This window comes from Dipodomys merriami, unplaced genomic scaffold (assembly GCF_024711535.1).
Source record: "Dipodomys merriami isolate MVZ:Mamm:240054 unplaced genomic scaffold, mDipMer1.0.p SCAF_289, whole genome shotgun sequence".
Classification (NCBI taxonomy): domain Eukaryota; kingdom Metazoa; phylum Chordata; class Mammalia; order Rodentia; family Heteromyidae; genus Dipodomys; species Dipodomys merriami.
The window spans coordinates 30,554-52,946 of NW_027204370.1; the positions used below are offsets into that span (position 1 = coordinate 30,554).

The window sequence follows — 22,393 nt, forward strand, 5'->3', positions numbered from 1 at the left end:
GGTCTTTGTCTAATCCTTCTAGTCCCAGTCACACTGCTTTCCTTTGAGCTTAATAAGGTTTGCACTCCATCCCACCTCAAGACGTCTTCATCTGCCCCTTATCACTTTTCCCTTTCACCTTAACCTTCATTTCCAAAGGAAAGCTTTCCCATGCACCCTCATGGTAAGACCCTTGCACTAGGAATCACATCCTGATGGTCAGATTCTTGTACTAGAAGTCATGTCCTCATGCTCAGACCCTTGCACTAGGAGTCACGTCCTCATGGCTAGACACTAGCACTTGGAGTCACATCCTCATGGTCACATTCGTGCATTAGGAGTCACATTCTCATGGTCAGACCCTTTCACTAGAAGTCACATCCTCATGGTCAGACACTTGCACTGGGAATCACATCCTCATGGTCAAATCCTTGCACTGGGAGTCACGACCTCATGGTTAGATCCTTGCACTTGTGCTGGGAGTCATGTCCTCATGGCTATTTCCTTGCACTAGGAATCACGTCTTCAAGGTAGAACCTTGGACTGGAAGTTAGAAAGGATTCCTTCTTTTTTCTCAGTATGCAGACTAAGGTCTAAGGTCCATAACAAGAAGCAGCTGGTGCTTCTTCAACAACACACTAAATGCTAATTACATGGCTGTTGAATGGCTAAGTTAATGTGTAACCTTAACAGAAGTGTGGCAGACATGGAAAGTACCCCAATTCCATGCGGTTACAGGATAGCCAAGACTGACCCCCTGGTTGGCAGTGCAAGTCACCTGCGTCCATCTGTTGTGGTTTCACCTCTGGCCCCGTCTCTCCGCAATGGGCCGGGGGTGGGGTGAAGAGGTCAAGTGAAGTAACAGCCACCGGCCTGTGATTGGGCTCTCTGGCTCGCCGGTTGGGAAAGGGGAATGTCTCTGGGTGCTGATTGGCTGTCTCACGGCGGTTGGGTAGGCAGTGGTAGCAGCAGTGGCAGGGGCAGGTGCTTGGAGGGACTGGACAGGGCCCAGCAGAGAGGGAGGAGGCAGGCGGAATGGGTCATTGCCACAGGATGTGCTGAGCGTTGCTTGTGTGGGCTGCCCGCCTAGACCTTCAGTGACCAAAGCTGGATAAGGGTGCTCTGGTGCCCTGTGACAACCACCAGCGATTCTATGCAGGAGAGCTTTTGCTGGGTCGTGGCCAACCGCTTCTACCAGCTGCTGGAAGGTGAGTAGGACCAGTTCCACATCCTGTGCGATGCCAATCGCTCTCGCCAGCAGCAGCAGCTGCATAGCCGCAAGCAAGACAAGACCGCCATGGTGGCTGCAGCTCTGGTGGAGCTACGCAGGAACTTAGGTTCCCAGGCCGCAAGCTGGCGGCAGCCACAGGGAGTCTCAGAAGGAGCTCAAGAGCCTCCCGGTGCCCGGTGAGCCTTGGCAGGACAGCCCAGGCCCTCAGCCATCAGGTACATGGGTAGGAGAGGAGAGGAAGGGCACCGGGTGCAGGACAACCAGGCCAGCTGCCTAGATCCTCGGCATGAGACCAAGGCACTGTGTGCAGCAAGGGTGAGCGCCCTGGAGGCATTTCATGTGCCAAGAGTGCTCTTGGCCAGGAAGGTGGGAGCCTATGAAACGGGGAGCCTGGCTGGCGCCCCAGGTGGTCCTGGGGTGCCACCGAGCCAGCAAGCAAGTCTGGAGCAGGCTGGTGCTACCAGCATGAAGGGAAGGGGGTTGCCGGTGGGGGGCCACAGAGGACGGGGGGTGGGGTTGCCTTTCTCTAACTGGCGCTGGCCTGGCTGCACTTGCATTCCTGAATCACCCCTGACTGCTCTAAGACAGGCGTTCCTAACCCTGGCACCTCCAAGCTTCTAGATGTCTCCTGCCTCATCAGACCATGCCCTGGTGCAGGAAGAGGAAGGGCACCTCAGAAAACACTTCCACCTGACCCGCCCTGGCCTGAGGCATCTGCACCTGCCTCCCACTTCTTCCCTGAGTGCTGAGTGAGGCGAGTGGTTGTCATGAGGTGAGGTGTGTGGTTGTCACTCTTCTGATTGTTAAGGTTAGCTGTGTGGTTGTCACTGTTCTAGGTGTTGAGGTTAGATGTGCAATTGTAACTGTTCTGAGTATTGAGGTTAGGTATGTGGTTGTCACTTTTCTTTTTTTTTTTTTTTTAGGTTACAATTTATTTATTGATTTTTATTTTATTTTATTTTTTTTAATTGCATTTTATTTTATTTGAGAACATACTGTACAGAGGGGCTACAATTACATGGGCAGGATAATGCATACATTTCTTACCAAGAATTGCAGCCTCCTCCTTTGTTTACCCTTCACTTCCCTTCCCCGCCTCCCCCCTCTACCCCACCCAATTTTACCCCCCTCCCCCCACCCAATTTTACCCCCCTCCCCCCACACAATTATACCCCCCTCCCCCCCACACACCGACATTGTAAAGCTGGTTTGACATGACATTTTGTACTTCTCATTGTTGCAACAGGTCCATCTGAATCCTTAAATGACTTGTTTGTCCCCATCTCCTCCACGTGTTATACTGACATCAAATATAGTGAAAGCGGGGGGTACACTGTAGGGGAGGGACATACAAAGCAACAAAGAAATAATCTTATAAATGCGTTAGAAACACATGCATGAAAGAAACGAAGACATTAAAATACATATTTAAGGGTTCATTTTCCTAACATCACATTATCTGAACTTTTCCGCTTGACTCATACCTATACTAGATATTGCAAATAAGGGAAACCATGGGACCTATGCTTCTTTGGGCCTGGCTTACTTCACTTAATATAATTTTTTCCAAACCTTTCCATTTCCTAACAAATGGGGCAATGTCATTCTTTCTGATGGAAGCATAGAATTCCATTGTGTATATATACCACATTTTCTTGATCCATTCATCTCCTGAGGGGCATCTGGGTTGGTTCCATATCTTAGCTATGGTAAATAATGCTGCAATAAACATAGTTGTGCTGGTAGCTTTAGTGTGGTCTTGTTTGTAAACATTTGGGTAAATGCCCAAAAGTGGGATTTCTGGATCATAGGGGAGATCTATGTGAAGTCTTCTGAGGAACCTCCATACTGCTTTCCAAAGTGGTTGAACAAGTTTACATTCCCACCAACAATGAAGTAAGGTTGCTTTCTGCCCACATCCCCTCCAGCATCTGTTGTTGTTAGAGTTCTTGATTTTTGCTGTTCTAACTGGAGTGAGGTGATATCTCAATGTTGTTTTGATTTGCATTTCTTTTATGGCTAGGGATGTTGAACATTTCTTCATGTGTCTATTGGCCATCCTTCTTTCTTCTTCAGAGAAGCTTCTCTTTAAGTCTTTCGCCCACTTATTTATTGGGCAGTTGTTTCTTTCAGGATTTGTTGTTGGGTGGTTTAATTTTTTGAATTCCAAGTATATTTTAGATATGAGACCCTTGTCCGTTGTATGGCTAGTAAAGATCTTCTCCCAATCGGTGGGCTTTCTATTGATCTTGCCAGCTATGTCATTTGCCCTGCAGAAGCTCTGCAACTTTATGCCATCCCATTTGTCCAACCTTTCTTTGATTTGTTGTGCTTCCGGGTCTCTATTCAGAAAATTTCGACCTGAGCCAAGGAGACCTAGGGTTTCTCCTATTCCATCCTGTAATGTTTTCAGAGTGTCTGCTTTGAGTTCAAGGTCTTTGATCCATTTGGAGTTGATTCTGGTGCAGGGTGATATATAAGGATCTAGCTTTAGTTTTCTACATGTAGTTAACCAATTTTGCCAGCACCATTTACTGAAGAGGCTGTCTTTCTTCCATTCTATTGTTTTAGCTTCCTTATCGAAGATTAGATGGCTATAGGTCTGTAGGTTCATTTCTGGGTTTTCAATTCTATTCCATTGGTCCTGAGGTCTGTTCTTATGCCAATACCAAGCTGTTTTGATTACTATGGCTTTATAGTAGAGTTTGAAATTTGGTATTGATATTCCTCCAGCAGTGTTCTTTCCGTTGAGGAGCGTTTTTGCTATTCGGGGTCTTTTATTGTTCCATATGAATTTTTGGATTGCCTCCTCTATTTCCTTGAAGAATGAGGGTGGAATTTTTGATAGGTATCACGTTGAATTTGTAGATAGCCTTGGGAAGTATTGCCATTTTCACGATGTTAATCTTGCCAATCCAGGAGCATGGGAGGTTTTGCCATTTTTTAAGTTCTGTGTTGATTTCCTTTTTCAAGATTTTAAAGTTTTCATCATAAAGGTCCTTCACTTCTTTGGTTAAGTTAATTCCTAGGTATTTTATTTTTTGTGGGGCTATTACAAATGGAGTTTCTTTCCTAATTTCAGCCACACTTTTCTCATTGTTGGCATATAGAAAAGCCATTGATTTTTGGGGGTTAATTTTATAACCTGCTACTTTGCCAAAGTTTTGAATCAGCTTGAGTAATTTGGGAGTGGAATCTATGGGATTCTTTAAATACAAGATCATGTCATCTGCAAAGAGGGAGAGTTTTATTTCTTCTTTCCCTATTTGGATCCCCTTTATGTCTGCATCTTGTCTTATTGCTGTCGCTAGGCATTCTAATACTAGATTGAAGAGAAGTGGAGAGAGTGGGCATCCTTGTCTTGTTCCTGAGTTAAGAGGAAATGGCTTTAGTTTTTCACCATTGAGTATAATGCTGGCTGTAGGTTTGTCATATACAGCCTTTATTGTATTGAGGAATGTTCCATGGATTCCTAATTTTTCCAGAACCTTCATCATAAAGGGGTGTTGGATCTTGTCAAATGCTTTTTCTGCATCTATTGAGATAACCATGTGGTTCTTATTCTTGCTCCTGTTGATGTGATAAATAATATTAATTGATTTGCGTATATTGAACCAGCTTTGCATCCCTGAAATGAATCCTGTTTGATCATGGTGTATGATTTTTTGGATGAATTGTTGAAGTCGATTGGCCAAAATTTTGTTGAGAAGTTTTGCATCAATGTTCATCAAAGAAATGGGTCTACAGTTCTCTTTCTTTGATGAGTCCCTGCCTGGTTTTGGGATGAGGGTTATGATGGCTTCATAGAATGTGTTCGGTAGTGAGCTTTCTCTTTCAATTGCATTGAAGAGTTGGAGGAGTATTGGTGTGAGCTCTGCTTTGAAGGCCTTGTAAAATTCCGCTGTAAAACCATCTGGTCCTGGACTTTTCTTACCTGGGAGGGCTCTTATTGCTGTTTCTATTTCAATGCTTGATATGGGCCTGTTAAGCTGGTTTAACTCATTTTGGTTTAGTTTTGGCATGTCAATATTTGCTAGGAAAACGTCCATTTCTGTCAAGTTCTCAAACTTATTAGCATAAAGTTTTGAGAAGTATTCCCTTATAATGTTCTGAATCTTGGTTGTTTCCATGGTGATGTTTCCATTCTCATCTCTGAGTTTATTAATTTGGGTGTGTTCTCTCCTTTTTCTGATAAGGTTTGCTAAGGGTCTGTCAATTTTGTTAAGTTTTTCGAAGAACCAACTCTTTGTTTTGTTGATTCTTTCTATAGTTTTTTTGGATTCTAATTCATTTAATTCTGATTTAATTTTGATTATTTCTTTTCGTCTACTGGATTGGGGTTTATCTTGCTGCTCTTTTTCAAGGTGGTTTAGATGTGTCATTAAATTGTTAGTTTCCGATCTCTCCAATTTGTTGATGTAGGAGCTCAGAGCTATAAACTTGCCTCTGAGTACTGCCTTTGCTGTGTGCAGGGGAGCTGGTAATTTGTGTGTTCATTTTTGTTGAATAGCATGAACATTTGAATTTCCTTTCTAATCTCTTCCATGACCCACTCATGATTCAGCAGTGTGTTGTTCAGCCTCCATGTGATACCGGACTTTCTTTAGTGGCTTTTGGTATTGAGATCTAATTTTATTCCCTTGTGGTCAGCGAGAATGCAAGGTATAACTTCAATGTTTCTGAATTTAGACAAGTTTGCTTTGTGGCCTAAAATGTGGTCTATTTTAGAAAACGTGTCATGTTCTGCTGAGAAGAACGTGTATTCTGTTGCTGCTGGGTGAAATGTTCGGTAAATATCTGTTAAGTCTAGTTGATCTATACATCTGTTTAGATCTGCGGTTTCTCTGTTGAGTTTTTGCCGAGTTGATCTATCTAGTGGGGAGAGTGGTGTGTTAAAATCCCCAACAATTAATGTCTTTGGATCTATATGGGATTTGAGGGAAAGTAGTGTTTTTTTGATAAATTTGGCTGCTCCATTGTTTAGCGAATAGATATTTAGAATTGTAATATCCTCCTGAAGGAGAGATCCTTTAATTAGTATGTAGCGACCTTCTTTATCTCTTCTCACGAATTTTAGTTTGAAGTCTATTGTATCTGATATTAGGATTGCAACTCCCGCCTGTTTATGAGGGCCGTTTGCTTGGTAGATTTTGTTCCAGCCTTTAACCTTGAAAATATGTTTGTTTTTACGGGCAAGATGTGACTCCTGCAGGCAGCAGATAGAAGGGTCTTGTTTTTTAATCCAACTAGACAGTCTATGTCGCTTAATTGGAGAGTTCAGTCCGTTAACGTTAAGAGATAGGACTGAGAGGTATTTGGGGGTTCCTGCCATGTTATCCACCTTCTTGGGGGCTGTGAAAACTGGGTTCTTCCTAAGGTTCTTGGATTCTCAGTTTGGGTGCAGTTTCTTGGCCTTTGTTGCGTTCTTGTTGGTTTTCTATGTGTAGGACATCTTTAAGAATATTTTGCAGGGCTGCTTTGGTGGAGATGTATTGTTTCAATTTTTCTTTGCTATGGAAGGTTTTTATTTGGCCTTCAGTTATGAAGGAGAGTTTAACTGGGTACAGTATTCTTGGTTGATAGTTGTTTGTTTTTAGGGCATGGCATAGGTCATTCCAGGCTCTTCTTGCTTTGATTGTCTCTGCTGAGAAATCTGAGGTAATTCTAATTGGTTTCCCTTTATAGGTGATTAACCTTTTCTCCTTGACAGCTTTAAGGATCTTTTCCTTGGTCTGGGTTGATCCTGTGTGGATTATAATGTGACGGTGGGATGCCCTATTCTGGTCTGGTCTATTTGGGGTTCTAAAAGCTTCTTATATCTGAATAGGCCTATCTTTTTGTATGTTTGGGAAGTTCTCTGCTAGGATCCTGTTAAACAAATTTCCTAGACCATTAACTTCTGTTTCTAGGTGCTCCTCTACACCCATTATCCTTAGATTGGGCCTTCTGATGGTGTCTTCCAGGTGTTGGATAGACCTATCATATTTCTTGGACTTGTCTTGGATGGTTGTATGTTCTTTCTCTATAATATCTAGGCTGTCTTCAATCCCTGAGATTCGATCTTCTGCATGGTCTAACCTGCTGTCAAGACTCTCTACTTTTTTTTTTATCTCTTTTCCTTCTAATTGGTCAGCTTTGATGGCTTCAAGTTCTTTGTTGAAGCTCTGTTTTAGGTCTTGTATGAATTTCTTTACTTCCTTAATTTGGTGTTCAGTGTTTGTTCTCAAATCTCTAAGTTGATTGGTTATGGTTTCTTTGGACTCCCATTCCTTCTGTTGGGTTCCATTCAGCATTCCCTTTGTGGTCTCCCTGACTTCCTTCAGCTCTTTGTTAATGGATTCCATGAATGCCTTTAGTGATCTTCGTGTATTCTCTACCTGGTCTCTTCATTCGTGAATTACTCTTTGATTAGTTTCCTCCCTTCTGTGGGATTCCTGCAGTTCTCTTTGAGTGTTCTCTGCCTGCTCACGCCATTCCTCCCTTTCTCTTTGCGTATTCTCCAGTTGTTCACGCAAATCCTGTATCAGTTTTTGAGAAGCTTCCTCACGCTTATGATATTCCTGTATAAACTTCTGGGATGCCTCCTCTCTCTCCCTATCACGCTCATACAGAGTCCTTTGTACATTGTCAAACTTCTCATTTATCATGTTTGCTATTAGTGTTTGTAGAGCTATTTGGGAACTCTCCTCTGGATTATTCTTTATCTGTTCTAATCCCTGATTATCAAGGTTGGGAATTGAGATACCCGAATTTGCCATTTTTCTTGTGTTTTTCCGGCTTACTCGGCCCATTTGAGATAAAGATTGCACCAGTTTTGTGCTAGAACACTATCTTAAGGCAACCATCAACCAAAGTTTGCATTTGTACAGTCAATAGTCTACAGATACAATCTAGTTCAACAGATACATCTATTCAACATCAAACGACTATATGTTAAAGGACTTCGAACCTCAGAAAAGAATTTGGAAAACCAGAAATTATTAGGATTAGGGAGAGATGTGGGTAAAAAATAGGAATAGATTGGTGTGGGGAGGCACAGGGAGAGTTAACTATGTCCTAATCACAGTGAAGGAAATGAGTTGGGTAGGATGCAAGTAGAGAGAGAGAGAAAAAGAAGAGACGGAAAGGGGAATAAAGAGAGACCAGAAAAAGAATAGAAACGTAAAAATTAATGTTATTATAGAGGTTAAAAGACCGTCTATTTAGAGAGGAATGTGAATATGTTCAGAGAAGGGGAGGGACATAGAGGAGATGTGAAAAGCTTTAAGGATGGGAAAGGGAGAAGAAAAGATCAGTAGAGCTAGATAAAAAACAAAAAGATAATTAAGAAAGAAAGAAAAAGAGAAAGAAGACAAGAAAAGAAAGGAAAACTCTCATTCACGTATTCCTAAAATAAAAATTATAAGATGAGAAAAAAAAATTTACTGGAAAACAATTATTTTTTCAGAAGAGGCAAAAATTAAAAATTAATAAAGTTTTAGAAGGGGGAAAAAAAATATATATATATATAAGGTAACAAAAAACAAAAAACAAGCAAAAGCAAAAAAAAAGAAAAGAAAAAGAAGAAGAAAAAAAGAAAAAAAAGTCTTTTAATTTTTTTTTGGGGGGGGGGAGGAGTGGGAAGAATCCTGTATCTCTCTTTTGTCTGCAACCAGTCTCTTGTTGGAGTCTCTGGTCAGCTTGAGGTCCTGTGGCTTGATTGGTTTCTTAAGTCGGTTGGTTGGGAGATGCAGAAAAATGCTCTGCTTTACCCAAGATTTTGAGATCCCCCTCCCAGGTTATTTTTCTGGGAGGGTGGTCTGCTTTGAGAGTCACAAAAGAGGGGGATGTGGTGATAAGGCTAGGTTCTGGGTAGGGTTGAGGCCTTTCAACAAACAGTAGCTTTTCCCTGGGGCTATATTGTGATAAAGCTCACAGTGCCCAGCCTGGAGCCATTCTCCGGGTTTCTGTTTTTCAATTGATTGTGGTGGCTGCTAGAGGGAGGGGCAGCCTCTGGCTCTGGTTACCCAGTGAGGCAAGGCACTCCGATGGCTGGTGCCTGAGCTGGGTGACTTTTCCCTGGATGGAGCTGAGTCTGGCAGGTCACTTCACCGTTAAGTTCTTGTGACCTGCTAAATGACTCATTTTATTCCAAGGCCTGAGCTGGAGCTAGCAGCTCCTCCGAGCTTTGTCGGTATCCAAGATGGAGATCACCGGTGCTGGGGGGGGAGGGGTGGCCTTCCCTCCTCTGCTCCCTGAGGAGTGAGGATGTCGGGCTTGTACTCACGCCGAGTCTTGGATCCTGGGTCGTCTCTGGTCTGCAAACAGCAGGATGAAGATGTTCGCTCCTTGTCGGTTCTTGTTGGTGTTGAGTAGAATTCGCTCGTCTGCTGCGTCTGACTCCTTCGTCCCCGACTCTCTGTGTCTCAGGTATGACTCCGCGGCGGTGGTCGCCGCCGCGGCCCCGCAGCCGGAGTGGCAGCTGATGCGTTTCCTTGGCTTCCCCTCTCTTGTCTAACTCTCTGTCCTGTGATGACACACTTGGTGTGATTCTCTGGCTTAGGACTGTTCACTGGAAATCTAAAACTCCTTTCTATGCGAGAGCTTGTTCAGATTCCAGCTTCTCCTCCGCCATCTTCCCGGAACTCTTGGTTGTCACTTTTCTGAGAAATGAAGTTAGGTGTGTAGTTGTCACTGTTCTGAGTACTGAGGTTAGATGTGTAGTTGTCACTATTCTGAGTGTTGAGGTTAAGTGTGTAGTTGTTACTGTTCTGATTGAGATTAGGTGGGTAGTTATCTCTGGTCTGAGTCGAGGTTAGATGTGCGGTTGTCACTGTTCTGAGTACTGAGGTTATGTGGTAGTTGTCACTGTTCAGAAAACTGACGTTAGGTGTGTATTTGTCACTGTTCTGAGTATTGAGTTTAGGTATGTAGTTGTCACTATTCTGATGACTGAAGTTAGATGTACAGTTGTTGCTTTTGTGTGTATTTAAGTTAGGTGTGTGGTTGTCACAGTTCTGAGTGCTGAGGTTAGGTATATAGTTGTCACTGTTCTGAGTAGTGAGGTTAGGTGTGCAGTTGTCATTGTTCTGACTGTTCTGATATTGATGTTAGGTGTGCAGTTGTCACTGTTCTGAGTTTTGAAGTTAGGTGTGTGGATGTCACTTTTCTGAGTGTTTGAGATATGCAGTTGTCACTGATCTGAGTACTGAGGTTAGGTGTGCTATTGTCATTGTTCTGAGTATTGATGTTAGGTGTGTGGTTGTCACTGTTCAGAGTACTGGGGTTAGGAGTGTAGTTGTCACTGCTCTGAGTGTTGAGGTTAGATGTGTAGTTGTCACCATTCTGAGTGTTGAGTTTAGGTGTTTTGTTGTCACTGTTCTGAGTATTCAAGTTAGGTGTGCAGTTGTCACTAGTCTGAGTATTGAGATTAGATGTGCATTTGTTACTGTTTTGACTGTTCTGAGTATTGATGTTAGGTGTGCAGGTGTCACTGTTCTGAGTACTGAGGTTATGTGTTTGGTTGTCACTGTTTTTAGTGTTGAAATGAGGTGTGTAATTGCCACTGTTTTGAGTAGTGAGTTCATGTGTATATTTGTCACTTCTGAGTATTGAGGTTTGGTGTGCTGTTGTCAGTGTTCTGAGTATTGAAGTTAGTAGTGTGGTTGTCACGATTCTGAGTATTGAGTTTAGCTATGTAGTTTTCACTGTTCTGAGTATTGAGGTTGGGTGTGTATTTTTCACTGTTCTGAGTACTGGGGTTAGCTGTGAAATTATCACTTTTCTGAGTATTGAGATTAGGTGTGTAGCTGTGTCTGTTCTGAGTTGAGATTAGGTGTACAATTGTCACTGTTCTGAGTGTTGAGGTTAGGTGTGTAGTTGTCACTGTTCTGAGTGTTGGGGTTAGGTGTGCTGTCATCACTGTTCTGAGTATTGAGGTTAGGTGTGTGGTTGTCACTTTTCTGAGTAGTGAGATTAGGTGTGCATTTGTCACTGTTTTGACTGTTCTAATTATTGATGTTAGCTGTACAGTTGTCACTGTTCTGATTACTGAGATTAGATTTGTAGTTATCACTTTTCTGAATGTTGAATTTAGGTGTGCAGTTGTCAATGTTGTGAGTACTGAGCTTATGTGTGTAGTTTTCACTGTTCTGAGTATTGAGGTTTGGTGTTCTGTATTCAGTTTTCTGAGTATTGTAGTTTTGAGTGTGGTTTTCACTGTTCTGAGTATTGAGATTAGGTGTGCAGTTGTCACTGTTCTGAGTACTGCAGTTAGGTGTGTAGATGTCAATGTTCTGAGTAGTGATCTTAGGTGTTTAGTTGTTATCGTTAGCAGAGCTTGTTTGACTATTCCTGGCTTGGTCAAGACTCATCCACTGCTTTCTAGGCAGCAGAAGCTCACGCCTGTTCTCCTAGGTCTTCAAGATGCTAAAACGGAATCAAGGTTCAAAGACAGCCTGGCAGGAAAGTTCAGGAGACTCTTACCTCCTGTTAACCATGGTGGGGCTGCAGTTCAGTGGTGGAGTGACAACCCTGAGCCAGAAATCTTGAGGGACAGTGCTCAGGCCTGAGCATGGACATGCGTGCACACTCACATATACATGTGTGCAGACACACACACAAAGTGTGAGTTCATGCCCTGTCAGAAAATTTTAAGTGCTAGCACCATGACTTGTGCAAATCGCGACTCTACCTTTATCTGTGTGGAGAAGATTTGTTGCTTGAGAATCAGAAGTCTGTAAAATAAAGTCTGTAAAATAAAGATGCTGAAAACCAAATGCTATTCGGTATGTCAGTAAGTGTATGACCTTACTTAATCAAATGAGATAATGCACTTTTACCTTACTTTTTTTCTCAAATTAGAGAAATATAAAATTAAATGAGGCAAGGATTCTCCATTTATTTACTGATCTACGTAGTTTTTGCTGTAATAGTTTGAACTGATGGCCTCACTAATTTTTAGATACAGCTGTCTCCCTATGCTTCCTACAAAGCTGAGATTAGAAGTGCATGCCATCATGACTTCATGTCTAGCTTCATTTTTTTAAACAAATGAAAATGTTGTGTCCTTTAGAAGAGTGTGACACTGCAGCTAGTATTGCTAATAAGCTGACTTTTCACAGTTTTCAATTTTAAAATAAATTTTTGTCATTTTTTTCTTATAGTATTGAGGATCAAACTTGGGGCCTCAAGCAAGCCAGGCCAAAGGACATTATCAATGAACTATAGTCCTACCCTGTGGTGGAAATTTTAAACATGTATGACATTGAATGAACACCCTTTATTTTTCCTGACGTCAGCACTGTGAATTTATATACACAAATTTAATTACATAAATGCACAGTGCTTTTTCTTTTTTCAAAACTTAAGTGATATAATCTGGGATGCAGTCCACTTCCTGCCTGACAGTGCACTACCAACTTTTCTGTCCATTTAGAGTCTAGGCAATCTGGCTTTTGAGATATATATTTACAAATCTTGAGGTAATTTTATAGGTAGAATAACATTGTAGTTTTTTTCAAGGTGCATAATAGAAGAAAGCACCTCATTAATTTCCATTTATGTAGTTACTGTACTAAATTTATCTGTAATGAGTGTTAAAGTTCTACACAAATTTCTGTAAGCCCTTTTATGAAGGTCTATGATTTTCTCTACTTAAATATTTTATTTATTTATTTTATTGTGAAAAAACCATACAGAGGGGTTACAATTACATGGGCAAGATAATGAGTACATTTCTTATGAAGCCTTGTTGCCTCCTCCATTGTTTCCCATTCCCGTCCTTTCCCCTTTCCACCCCACCCCCACCCCTGCCAAAGTTGTAAAGTACATTTTTCAACATAATGTCTTGTAAATCTCATTGTTGCAATGGGTCCACCTGTATCCCTATTTAAATGATTTGTTTTCTTCCTTCCCCTTTAAAATTATACATGTTATGCCAAGGTCACAGGACCCCCACCAAGAAGAACTCTACAGCTGTTTTATTTAAACAGGCTGCAGCTTGGGCCTCATCTTACACTCTGACACATTGGCGCTCAGGAGGAGAGCACTGAGCTAAGGATGTGCAGGTGTTATAAAGGTACACACCCAGGTGGTTTATCACCACCTATTGCTCTGCTACAAACAAGCAACAAGTGGTCACTGCCTCAAAATTTTAACCCTTCATTCCCCCCCATTGACTTATAGTCCTGAGACACAATCTTGTAGCTCTGGGCCAAAACTAAATTCCAATACCTCTCGAACTTGAACGGGTATAGTCCCTCTCTGACCTTAGCCATAATATTAAACAATAATATCAATAACAATCAGTTTATTTTTCTTTTCTTGAGGTGTATGCGGAGTGGTTGGGTAGGATGCTTGCAGACTTACCATGTTTCCCCACGGTCATCCAGGGCAAAGGGTTCAGCTGGTCTTGCATGGGAGCAGTGGATCCAAGCAGCAAGGGCAGGAGGAGTAGTCAGTAGCACCATGTAAGGTCCCTTCCACCGTGGTTCCAGAGATCTCAAGTTGTGCCTTCGAACAAACACCCATTCCCCTGGTTTAAACAAATGGGGGGTAGGAAAAGAAGCAGAATCATAATGCTCTAAGCTGGGGCCACATACTCTTATGCAACAGCTGTAAATAGTCAAGCTTACACAGAAATTCAGTATCATCCAAATCAGCAAGCAATTCAGTCTGAAGACTAGGGATAATGGGTGGAGGGGGTCCATGCATTATTTCAAAAGGAGTAAAGCCAAACCGATAGGGTGAAGTTCTTATTCTAAACAGGGGAAAAAGGAAGGAGTGATACCCAATCTGCACCAGTCTCCAAGGCCAAATTATTTAAGGTCTCCTTTCTGATTCATTCTTTCTACCTGCACTGAACCCTGGGGTCTATAAGCACAGTGCAAATTCCAATCCATCCCAGGTGCTGTGCCTATTGCCTGACTTATTTTTTGAGACGAAGGCCCATCCACTATCTGTCCCAACAGTGGATGGGAAGACATACCTGGTTAGGATTTCTTCCAGGATCTTCTTAGCCATGACTTTCACAGTCTCATGTTTGTTGGGTAGGCTTCAACCCATCCTGAAAAAGTGTCTACAAAAACTAGCAAATATTTATATCCAAATTTTCCAGTTTTAATTTCTGTGAAGTCTACATCCCAATACACACCTGGCCTATCTCCACGGAGGCAAGCTCCTTTTGTAAACAGTTGATTGGGGGCATTGGTGAGCTGACAGGCTTCACAATTTTTTTTAAATTTAATTTTATTTTATTTGTGAACATACTGTACAGAGGAGTTACAATTACATGGGCAGGATAATGCATACATTTCTTACCAAACATTGCAGCCTCCTCCTTTGTTTACCCTTCACATCCCTTCCCAGCCTCCCCCCTCCCCCACATCCCAATCCTATTCCTTCCCCCCCCCCCCACCAACGTTGTAAAGCTCGTTTTGGACATGACAACTTGTACTTCTCATTGTTGCAACAGGTCCACCTGTGTCCTTAAACAACTGGTTTTTCCCCATCTCCTCCACAAGTTATACTGACATCAAATATAGTGAAAGCAGGGGTTATACTGTGGGGGAGGGAAATACAAAGCAACAAAGAGATAATCTTATAAATGCGTTAGAAACACATGCATGGAAGAAAAAAACATTAAAATACACATCTAAGGGTTCATTTCCCTGACATCACATTATCTGACCTTTTCCGCTTGACTCATACATATACTAGATATTACAAATAAGGGAAACCATGGGACCTATGTTTCTTGGGCCTGGCTTACTTCACTTAATATAATTTTTTCCAAGTTTTTCCATTTTCTAACAAATGGGGCAATGTCATTCTTTCTGATGGAGGCATAGAATTCCATTGTGTATATATACCACATTTTCTTGATCCAATCATCTACTGAGGGGCATCAGGGTAGGTTCCATATCTTAGCTATGGTAAATAATGCTGCAATAAACATAGTTGTCCTGGTAGCTTTAGTGTGGTCTTGTTTGTATACATTTTGGTAAATGCCCAAAAGTGGGATTGCTGGGTCATAGGGGAGTTCTATGTGAAGTCTTTTGAGGAACCTCCATACTGCTTTCCAAAGTGGTTGAACAAGTTTACATTCCCACCAACAATGAAGTAAAGTTCCTTTCTGTCCACATCCCCTCCAGCATCTGTTGTTGTTAGAGTTCTTGATTTTTGCCATTCTAACTGGAGTGAGGTGATATCTCCATGTTGTTTTGATTTGTATTTCTTTCATGGCTAGGGATGTTGAACATTTCTTCATGTGTCTATTGGCCATCCTTCTTTCTTCTTCAGAGAAGTTTCTCTTTAAATCTTTCACCCACTTATTTATTGGGCAGTTGTTTCTTTGAGGATTTGTTGTTGGGGGGTTTAATTTTTTGAGTTCCAAGTATATTTTAGATATGAGACCCTTGTCAGTTGTATGGCTAGTAAAGATCTTCTCCCAATCCGTGGGTTTTCTATTGATCTTGCTAGCTATGAGGCTTCACAATTTTTAACAATGTCCTCGATGAGTTGATTTTTACTTTGGAGTGTTGGAGCATTTCCTGCAGTCTTCGGGTTCCCATGTGAGGGACGCAATGGATTCTCTTTAGAATCCCCTTCCCCAATCTTTTTAGCAAGATAACTTTCCCCTCACCAGTTTTCCTTCTCTGTCCAGAGGTTTATAGGCCATGGGAATTTTCTTTATCCACTGCAAGTCTTCTTGGGGGTACTGAGGCTCAGGAGGCAAAGCTCGTGGCCCTGGGTCTACTAGAGTCAGCTCTGGGCTGGAGGGCCAACTCCTTAGCTGCCTGATCGGCCAAGTTATTTCCTTTGGTTATAGAATCAGTTCCCTTTTGATAGCCAGGGCAGTGCATAATGGCAATATTTGCTGGTTCCCATCTGGCCGAGGCTTAAAATTTCTTGTTTGTTTTTAATAGATTTTCCCTCAGCTGTCAGCAGCCCCCTCTCTTGGGAAATGGCTCCATGGCCATGCACGTTGGCAAAAGCATACCGACTGTCTGTGTAAATGTTTAGTCTCTTCAATTTTCTCATTTGTAGGGCTTTTGTTAGTGCCACTAGCTCTGCTCTTTGTGCAGACATTCCCTGGGGGACTGCTTCTTCCCACACTATCTCAGTGTCCGTGATGATTGCTGTGCCTTCGTATCTTTTTCCATCTCAAATGAAACTGCTGCCCTCTGTGAACCATGTATGCTCAGCATGTGATAGTGGCGATTCCAACAAGTCTGGCCTCTTTTCCTTTACCCAGTCTCTCTTTTCACGCTCAATTTCATGTTTTCTGTCCTTCCTTTCCTGTTTTTGCCACGGCTACTAGATCCCTAATAGACCTCTCACCGAGAGTCAGATTCTACAGCTGTTTTATTTAAACAGGCTGCAGCTTGGGCCTCGTCTTCCACTCCGACACAGCGGAGCCCAGGAGGAGAGCCCTGAGCTAAGGATTTTCAGGTCTTATAAAGGCACACAACCGTGCAGTTTAGCCCCATTTGTTGCTTTGCTACAAACAAGCAACAAGTGGTCACTGCCTCAAAACTTTAACCTTTCAATACCAACATCAAATACAGTGAAAGCAGGGATTATACCATAGGGGAGGGACATAAAAAGCAACAAAGAAATCATCTTATAAATATGTTCGAAACAACCGCAGGAGAGAAAAAAAAAAAAACATTTCTTCATGTATCTATTGACTATCCTTTCCTCTTCAGAGAAGTTTCTCTTTAAGTCGTTAGCCCACTTATTTATTGGGCAGTTGATTCTTTGAAGATTTGGTTTTGGGGGATTTAATTTTTTAAGTTCTAGGTATATTTTAGATATGAGTCCCTTGTCTGTATAACCCATGCTTTCACTGTATTTGATGTTGGTATAATTTGTGGAGGGGAAGGGAAAAAACAAATCGTTTAACTAAGGATACATGTAGACTCATTGCAATAATGAGATGTACAATTCGTTATGTCAAAAAACGAACTTTACAACTTTGGTGAGGGGTGGGGGGAGTGTCGGGTGGGGAGAGGGGGGAGTATGGAAAGGGATGGGAAGTGGAAACAAAGAGGAGGCTACAATGCTTGATAAGAAATGTACTCGTTATCTTGCCCATGTTGTAATTCCTCTGTACGGTATTCTCATAATAAAAAAGAAAAGAAGAAACATTTGAATCCTTATCTTGGGGTTCCAATCCAGATGCCCCTCAATAGATGAATCGATCAAGAAAATGTGGTATGTATACACAATGGAAGTCTATGCCTCCATCAGAAACAATGACATTGCCCCATTAGTTAGGAAATAGAAATGCTTGCCAAAACTCATATTAAGTGAAGTAAGCCAGGCCCAAAGAAACATAGATCCTATGGTTTCCTTTATTTGCAACAACTAGTATATGTCTGAGACAAACAGAAACTGTCAGATAAGTTGATGTTAGGCAAAATGAAACATTTTAAATTTAGTCTGAAGATTGAGTGAATGCTTAGCATAGAGAAATGTCAAGCATTTGGGAATACACTTTTTGACATACACCAGAAACATTAATCCTCCAGAATGTGGGAATTAGATGCTTGCCCCGTGGAATTGGAAGTTTTAATGTACTAAACTATCCAAAGCTGTACAGAAACCTATGAGAGGCCCTTTGCTCAGTATATTCTCGAACCATCAGAGACTGTTTCAGCTCGCTTTCCTCAGCTTTCTTCAGAGCCTAGAAACCCTTTGAGCCAAAATGCAACTATTTTATGGGAACTCTTGCTGGAAATTTTACTGTATTCTTTTCCTTTTCTAAGCTTGTGTTTAGATCAGTGATCAAATGCTAATGCAAGCCTTTTATTGGAAAGGGCTGGTGAAATGCAAGCTGCTGTTCTAGTGTGGAAAAGCAAGGTGGGTTCAATTGCAGTTTTGACCTCTTACAACTGATTTGGGGGGAAAATGTCTGTCACTATTAGCTTTGGTCTTTGGAGATTTAGAGGGAGAATGTAGTATTTGCAGGATATTGGTAAATATCCTAGTAAGTAGCCAATTCTATTTAACACTTCAATTTACATACAGAAATGATGGAAATGACTTTACTATAAAGCAAGTTTAATTGATATAGTTAAAAATGAGATAGCAGAAATAAAGTAGAATAATCAATGAAGTAATTCTGTAGTTGAATGGAGATACTATAATGGTAAAACTCAAATGCTTATGGGTTGCAAATAGAAAATCTAAAGCAAATATTTTAATTTTTCACTTTGCTAACTTTATTTATGTTGGTGCTAATTCTAGGAATTGAACTTAAGGCCTGGGCTCTGTCCCTTAGCTTTTTCTTTTGCTTATGGTTAGTGCTCTACCACTTGAAGCCACAGCTTCACTTCTGGCTTTCTTAGAGATCATATAACTTTTGTGCCTCGGTTGGCTTTGAACTCTGATCCTCAAATTCCATTCTTACAAGTAGCTAGGACTACAGGAATAAGCCACCAGTACTCACCTTCAACTTGTTTTTTTGTTGTTTTGTTTTGTTTTGTTTTGTTGTTGTGGAGCTTGAGCTCTGGGTCTGGATTTTGTCCCTCAGATCTTCTGTTCAAGCCTAGCACTCTACCGCTTTGAACCACAGTGCTAATTTCAGTTTTTCTGGTGCTCAATTGGAGATAAGAGCCTCATGGATTTTCTGCCAGGCTGGCTTTGAACCACGATCCTCAGCTCTTGACCTTCTGAGTAGCTTGGGTTTCAGGTGTGACCCACCAGTGCCTGGCTCAACTTATTAACAACTTAGTGACATTTTCCCCCTGATTTCAACTACCCCTTCTATTTTGGTTGATCTGATTTGTTTCTACAGTAGAAGTATAATCCTCTATGAAAATATCATAAAGTGATGTAAGTTAGATTTAAATAGTTATTGATATTATAGGATATTAGAGCCATAGAGTGAACTTAAATCCCTTGTGCAATATTTGACACTCAAAAACATTTTATATTCAAGGTAATTACATAATTTTATGTTCGTGATGTACAAACAGGATTTTTATTTTAAGACTTGATAGTACTTACTTATTTGTGTTAGAGTATAAAGTTTAGTTAGGAAATAATAATGAGAAAACTGAAAAAAATTCCTGTATTTTTAAATTTTGTAATTTTTGCCAGTCCTGGGGCTTGAACTCAGGATCTGGGCACTGTCTCTGAACTGCTTTTGCTCAAGAGTAGTGTTCTACCACTGAGCCACAGTGCCACTTCTGCCTTGTTCTGTTTATGTGGTACAGGGCATCTTGCATGGTAGGCAACCACTAAGCCACATTCCCAGCTCTATGCCTGTATTTTTATTGTGGATACATGAGAGGAATTTAATGAGATGTACATCCATTATTTGAATAAATTTTAATATTTTTCTATATGTACTATCAGCGTGGTGTAATTACTCCTAAGGAAAATCAAAGAAGTATAGCAAAAGCTATAAATAATATTTGAGGACCCTTCTAAATCTAAGGGGAAAAAGACAATTTTGGAAGACAGTTTAAGAAATGACAAAGTTCAAAATTTATTTACTAACTTATTAGATGGCTTAAAATACAGGATTTGATTGCATATTCTAAAGCAGCAGAAGAGAAAAGACAAAAGAGGGTTAGCACTTTGTCCTTGTTTCACCTGGATGCTGGATTCTCAAATGGACAAAAAAAGATACCTTCTTGAGTGAGTTGAAAACTGAGTTGAGGCCCACACTAGAGACATATGGCAAATATATAAATCCCATTCAAGGGAAGGAAAATCTTTTTAAAATACAATGTTAAGTACAATCTAATATTGTACTTTAAACTACAATCAAAGGTACTGCTATGTTCTACTTTCCTGGATGAGGTTTAGAACTATGGTTTCATAAAGCTGCTTTTGAAATGTGAAATGTAGTTAGTTTATTAAATTGTGTTAATAGAGGTCATCTATAATTAACCAGGTGTGGTGCATGCCTATGATTTTAACCCTCAGGAGTCTTGATACAGAATGATTGTGAGTTCCAGGCTAATCTCAACATATGTAATGACCTTATTTCAAAACACAGCAACAACAAAAAGAAAGAAAAAGATACCTATAATTATATGGTTTATTGTATACTCTAAAACGTAAGTGAAGTCATAATAGTAATAAGGTTTTATTAAAATGAATAAATTCTAGAAAATAACATCAGCAACTTTTTCCCCTGAAATTCCCATTTATCCAGTGGTATTCCAACTGGTTTTTGGAAAAATGAAATCTTAAGGAACCTATAGAATTGTACCTAGTGTTTCATGAATGTTGTGTTTTAGCCCTCTGCTTTGGTTTTCTGCTGGCAGGCCAGAAGTGGACTCCTAGAAAAGGGGAGCAACAAGGCTGGAATGACAGCTGGAGAAAAGAGGTGATACTTAATAGAGCTGAGCAGAGATCCTACAGGGAATATGGACCATTTGAGGCCAAGAGGCAGGCCGACTTTACAGCTGAGAAATTTTCAGCTGAAATGTATGTACAGTCCTCAACTGGGATGGTTGGGGAACCAGAGGACTTTTCAGAACAGCCATAACTCTTTGTGAACGTACCATATTACAGATCTTAGGAACATTTTGATAGTTTAGGCAACAAGTCATTATTATTTTAGATGACACCTGAAAGATCTTCATGTATTTCAGAGATGACCTTATATCAAGATTCAGGGCCAGTTGTATAATTAAATCTAAATGTGGAGCTGGGTTCTGTTGGCTCATGCCTGTAATTCTAGTTACTCAGGAGGCTGAGATATGAGGATCGTGGTTCAAAGGCAACCCCAAGCACGAAAATCCTTGAGACTCTTATCTCTAATTAACCACCAGAAAACAGGAAGTGGTGCTATGGTTTAAATGGTAGAGTGCTAGCCTTGAGATGAAGAGCTGAGAGATATCACCCAGGCCCAGAGTTCAAACCCCATGAACAACAAAAATAAATAAATAATAAATTAACCATGGGCTTGGAAGGTACTTTATCAGTAGAGCATTGGGAGAGCTCTTTAGAATATACAAGGCCCTAGTATCAATGTCTAATTCCACTGCAAAGGAAAAAAAATATTTTCCATAAGTATGAGAAGCACACAGTGCAGTGTTTCACACGAGTTAACATAGCTGTTTTGCGAGACACCACCTTAACTTATAAAAAGCTGAGTGTCCTGATACATTCCTGTCACCTATGTGGGAAGCATAAATATGGGGTACAGGCTGGCCTAATCAAAAGCAAGTATACAAAAGTAACAAAATAGCTGGACTCTAGTGGCTCACATCTGTAGTACTAGCTACTCAGAAGGCTAAGATCTGAGGATCACAGTTTGAAGTCAGCCCAGGCAGTAAAATCCATAATATTTTCTCTCCAATTAGCCAGATTAGAACTGAGGCCTAATACAGCAGCAGCTGTAAACAACAACAAAAAAAGGTAAGTAAAAGCTCAAGGTCCTGAGTGTAAGGACCAATACTGACACCAGAAAAAAATAAACAAATAAATAATCAAAAGGAACTGGAGGCATGGTTCAAGTAGAGTGCCTTTGTAGCAAGCATACAGTCCTTAAATCAAGCCCCAGCACAGCAAAACAAAACAAAACCAAAACAGATGAGTATATTGGATTCTTTAAAATTTTACTTTGAAGTTTTACACTAAGGAGCTAATTTTAGAGTAGGGATATAATTAGGGTTTTGATTTAGCATTATGAATTCAGTCTCTTAAATAGATTGAAACAGATTCTTAATTCTATGATCAGCTAAGTAGGCTATCATGAGACATGTGAAGAAAAGTCTAATATGATACATGATACCAAACTCTGGAAAGTTCTCTGGTGTGAAGTAATGCATAGGACTGGTGCATTCTACCATGTCTCCTGAGTCAGAGCAAAGCCTTCTACAAACGTAGTTATTATTTTGCTTATGCCTCCTGTTAGTAAGATAGTTCTGTATTCAGGGAGTCAATTTTCTCAAAGTGATTTGACTTCCTGCCATCCAAATTCATTTAGGACCCTGTCCGAAACAAAGTCTTAGTCAAAGAACATGGCTTCATAAGGCTGGAGTAAGGAACCATTTTCCACCAAGCGCTATTTGGATATTTATAACCTGTCATGTACCAAATGATTTTTCAGGCCTTATAGGGCCCATGGGTCAAGTGTACCTCATCCCTGCTAGAGTCAATTAGAAATAAGTAAATAAAGGACCTGTAGCAGAGAGCAGCACATCTGAAGTAGTGTGCATATGGTGACTAACTAGA

General features: G+C 40.9%; 1 long non-coding RNA gene across 1 annotated transcript; it reads left to right on the forward strand.

The window, feature by feature from the left end:
- Positions 1 to 17,235: 17,235 nt before the first annotated feature.
- Positions 17,236 to 20,616, forward strand: LOC138838701 (uncharacterized). The gene is made up of 2 exons (XR_011375723.1): positions 17,236 to 18,055; positions 20,476 to 20,616. It is a non-coding gene; the product is annotated as an uncharacterized lncRNA (long non-coding RNA).
- The last annotated feature ends 1,777 nt before the right edge of the window (positions 20,617 to 22,393 follow it).